The sequence below is a fragment of the Monodelphis domestica genome, chromosome 1 (assembly GCF_027887165.1).
Source record: "Monodelphis domestica isolate mMonDom1 chromosome 1, mMonDom1.pri, whole genome shotgun sequence".
In the NCBI taxonomy this organism is placed as follows: Eukaryota; Metazoa; Chordata; class Mammalia; order Didelphimorphia; family Didelphidae; genus Monodelphis; species Monodelphis domestica.
In genome coordinates this window covers 678,355,652-678,360,924 of record NC_077227.1, presented here as the reverse complement: position 1 = coordinate 678,360,924, position 5,273 = coordinate 678,355,652, and positions in this window count along the sequence as shown.

The window sequence follows — 5,273 nt, the reverse complement described above, 5'->3', positions numbered from 1 at the left end:
TCCCAAAGTTCACCCTGGATCTTCTGGTGTAGCGTGTGGTCTGTGGAGGCATCTTCATGGTGCCTTCTCCAAACAGTTCACTTTCTGGATTCAGAGAGGAAGCATGTTTCTTAACCTAAAATTACTTTCAAAAAGAATTTAAATTTTGCACTTTAGAATAATTATACATTCCCTCCTGAAAAGGGTGTTGAAAAACACAGGGATCACTTAGGGATGCATGGCTGAGTTATGAGGTATATGAATCAATTGGCAAGAGAAATCAAAAACATAAAAAATAGATAATTTCTGGATGAAATATAGACTATCAAAGTCTTATGTGTAAAAATTCCAAGTAAAAGAAAAACAAATTTATAACAGTGATTTCTATCCCACAAGTCTGTAGGACAAAATGCAGTAATATTTCACTTACCCATTTGCAGCCAAGACTACAAGAAGTTGCCATACTATAAGAGAGAAAAAAGGACTGATAGGGACATGTCATTCCCTGGTCTGATTTTACCTTCACTCTCAGGGATAGGGGAGCCAGAACAGCCAATTTTTTACATCCCTCAAAGCTGGAAGTCAGAAGAGCCTGAAGTGATTGGATCTCCTGTCTTTTCTGATCTCATCAACTGTACCAGTGAGGAGAAAGTCATATACCAATGGGCTTTGGGACTCAACTTACATAAGTAAGATAACCTGGTACAGTAGGAAAAGTTTCAGATTTCGAATCAAGGGTCTCAGAAGACATGAGTTGTAATTCTAAAGCTATTTGTTACCTATGTGAAAGATGAAGGGGAAAGTCAAGAAGGGGAGACTTCATATAGCCTCTCTGAATCAATTATAAATGCAGTGAGTGGAAATTACAATGAGGGAGATCTTGATTTCAAATGAGGAAAAATTTTCCAATATTCAGAGGTCCTCAAAAAATGGAATGATCTCTTTTGTTAGATAGTGAATTCTCCAACACTGGAAGTCTTCAGACAGGATAACTACTTATAGAGATGATAAAGGGAATACCTATCAAGCCACAGGTTAAACTAAATAAATGACTTTTGAGCCTTTCTCCAACTCTGAGATTCTGAGATATGTACATCATATATAATATGAGTAAATGCCACTTTGGACAAAACATTATGTATTCATACTATTAGGGACTAAGACATTATATACTCATTACTTCATGTACTCCTGGCATCCATCCTCTGAGATATGTAGGATAGATATCATGAGGCTGAAAGGCTGAAAGAGCAATGATTTGATCAATATCATACAGCTAAAATGAGAATTTGAATCCAGCTCTCTTGACTCACAATGCAGGGCCCTTTCTAGTATATTACACTGACTCCAATTAAGCATTGACCTTCCTTCTTGGCCTGCCATTGTGACTAATCATTGAGATAAAACATTTTCTAGGGTAATGGTTCCCAGTAATTGAAGCAAACTGATCTTTCTATTCCAGGAAGTTTACAGACAATGAAGGATGTGAACATAATTAATCTAAATCTCATTTCTAGAAGTGCAGATAAACAAATAAAACACAGGGTTATGGGAAGTGCTGGAAAGAACACTGAATCTGGAGTTAGGAGCCCTAGGTTTTAGCCCTGGTTTTGTCATTACCTCCCTGGGTAACCTTGGACAGTTCATCCCTCCAGAAAGGCATTAGATTTAAATTATTCACTCTACACAAAAGGAAGCCTCAATCTTTGTAAAATGTAGATAATAATCATTGTTCTGCTTTCTTCACAAAACTATGGTGAGTCACAAATGAAATGCATGTGACATTTATACTGTGATTACAAATCTCCATAGCAATGGAAATGTCTGTCATAGGAACTATATTTAAGATACACAGTGAATTTCTCACTGCTTCCTCTTACCTCCCCCCCCCCACCCCACTCCATCATTTCTTTTGGCCATTTTCTGGCCTTTTTGATTCCCAGGAACTTAGAGAACTGTTTGTTCACTTTCCAAACATAAATTTGTTTCATTGTTCAACACTGAACATAAAAAATGGGTGATAGATGCCAGGTACACACATGCCAAAAATCTTCATACAACTTCATTTCTACTGATTACTAATAAATTCACTGCATTTTTCACAGAGATAATTTTCCCAAATGACTTCATGTTCAGAAAAGTAGAGCCAGAGAATCTCAGAGCTAGTAAGGACCAAAGATCTAGTCCAATCCTTATCTGAAGCAATAATCATGGCTACAACATCCTGACATCCATCTCTTCTTCTTAAACACTTCCAGTAATAGGGAGTGCATTACCTTCTGAGGCAGCATCTATAAGCAGGTTTGAAATATTGATTTTAAGTGTCAGCTGCTTTATAGCCTTGCCATTGCCATTCCAGAATCCTATGACTATATTCCAAGTTCCTAGCTCTGTTAGTGGCAGCATAGAAAGCAGAGCTAGGAGGGGCCTTAGAGAACATCACAGAATTTTAAGAGTTAGAAAGAACCTCAGCAGCCATTAAATTTAACTCCTTCCACAAAGGAATCCCCTCTCTGGCAGACCCAGCAAGTGGTTATTCAGCATCTGCTTGAAGATATTCAGTGATGGGAAACCTAGTGTCTCTCAAGGCAGATGCCACATTTCCATAGCTCTTAATTGGTATGGAACATTTTTCCCGAGGATTACATTTTCCTCTTTGTTCTTAACACTTAAATTTCCTTATTGCTGTATTCTCTCTCCTTTTATGGGTGAGAATAACTCAATCAACAGAACCAGCTAACCTAGCTGACAAATAGGAGCTAGCCTCCACTAAATGCTCTAATCAATTTCCCTTTCTAATCACCAAAGAGCCTGAAAATTCATAGAAGTGGAAGAAACTTGACCAGTGAGGCATGTAGTGTTCCTGTTAGATCCTAAGAGCTTTTGGGGTAGAGACTCTCTTAGAACATTGCCAGGTTCATTTTTTAAACTCTTATCTTCTGTCTTAGAATCGATACTAAGTACTGGTTCCAAGGCAGAAGAGCTAGACAGCCAGGATTAAGTCACTAGCCTAGGGTCACACAGCTGGGAAGTGTCTGAGGCCAGATTTGAAACCAGGTCCTCCTGTTTCCAAGCCTGGCTTCTCTGTCCACTGAGCCACCCAGCTGACCCTACTTCATAAATTCTTGTTCATTTATAGGTTCCACTTCCAGCTCTGCTATTAAGAAAGTTTCTTCTCCATGCACTTATGTCCCTTCATTTGTAAAACTGAGGGACAGTGGTAAAGCAGGTTAGACTGGTTCTCAGAAGCTCCGAGCTGGAAGGGCCTCAGAGGCATCTAGCACAAATACTATCTCAGCAAGAAGCCTTTCTGCAACACAATAGGGAACATACTGGTCATTCAGACTTTGCTGAAAGATCTCCACTGAGGGAAACCCACATTCTTCTGAGGCAGCCCATTCCACTTTGGGACAGCTTTAATTATTCCAAAGCTTTTTCCTAAATATTCCTAAATCATTCCTAAAATTCCTTTAGGCAATCAACCAATACATCCATAAGCATTTCTATATAGTGCCTACTATGTAAACAGGCACTGTTAGGTAATAGGGAGAATTAAAAAACAAACAAACAAACAAACAACTACTGCTCCAAAGATTTCAATTCTATAGAAGATAATATGCCTGGTTTCTATTCATTCATGCTGGACTCTTCATGATTCTATTTGAGGTTTTCTTGGCAAAGACAGAGGGAGTGCTTTATCATTTCCTTCTATAACTCATTTTACAGATGCTGAACTGAGGCAAACAGGATTAAGTGACTCGCCTAAGGTCACATTGCTATTAAGTATTTGAGGCCAAATTTGAAGTCAGGAAGATGAATCTTCCTGATTCCAAGCCCAGTGCTCTATCCACTATGGCTCCTAGCTGTCCCAACTGGAAAGGTAGAAGGGACTAGGCTATAAAGGTCTTAAGAGTACATCTTGTTTTTGCTTCTGGTAGCAATGGAAAACTACTAGAATTTATTCAATGAGAGGTGATATGATTAGACCTGCGTTTTAGGAAAATCATTTTAGTGCCTGAATGATGAATAAATTGAAGTGGTGAGACTTAAGACAGGCAGACCCACCAGAAGGTAAATCAATAATTAAGACAGAAAGTGATAAGAGCTTGCACTAGAGTGATGGCAATGCCTAAGGTGAGAAGGGGGCATATTGGAGAGAGGTCAAACGCAAAAATGACAGGCCTTGGGAAAGTTTGGATACGAGAGATAAGAAATAGTGAGGAATCCATGGTGAGTCCTAGATTGTGAAGCATTGGGAAGATGGTGTTGCTTCTGCAATAACAAGGAAAGTAGGAACAGGGAAGAGGGTTAGGGGGTGTGGAGGAGAGAAATTACAAGGCATACAGCAAGACAAGAAGCTGGAGATCAGCTGTCAATCAAAGGAAAATTCCACTTGGAATGTGACCAGGAAATAGTTGGAGGCAAGAACCAACTGCTTGGCTGTTTTTTCTGGGACTTGGCTTGGGCTGATGGTGGTGATTTGAAGGAAGAAGCTGAGTTTATCTCTGGGACTTGGGATAATCAAGTTGGAGGTGACCTGGCTGATTTGAAGTCAGAAGAAGAAGGACAATAGTCCATATATCTCTCTCTGACTGGCTCTCTTTCATGCTAGTAACTGAATTGCCATTTCTCTCAATATCCTCCAACCTAACACTCATTGTAGATAATAGGGAAATCCCACCCCTCTTACCTTATCCTCCATCTTTCCTGTTTTCCCCAATAAACCCTTACTTGAGATAAAGAAGAAAAACAATATTTCTTCTGAAATGTCATAGATCACCCTGAGTGACTTAGGAGGCTGAAGAAGAAAGGGGAAGGGTACACTGAAGGGAAGAAAAGGGGAGGAAGGGAGATTGGAAAAGGGGAGGAAGGGAGGTATAAAAGGAAGGAGGGTAGGCAAAAAGAAGATAGCTACCTGATGCATTAGTTATCTAATATCCATCAAATATACCCTCCAAAAGTCATCTATTACAGTTGACACCCCTAAAAGACTGAACTTTACAATCCCTAACAAACAGCAAAATGTTTAAACAAGTTCTCTGTGGAGTCGTTGTGCTTGCAGTCATTACTGGATTTTGGGTCTATAACATCCTCTATAGCAAAATGACCAACATGATTTTTGATTCTCTGGATTACTTTGGCAACCCCACCATGTTCATACTCCAGTTGCCATTTCAGACTGAAACTATGCTATGGCAGATTTTAACTCAAGTTTACATCATTTCTATGGCAGCTTTACAGACTCTGACCTATTTGAAGAATATCTATAGATTTGTGAAGTGCTTACACCGCTG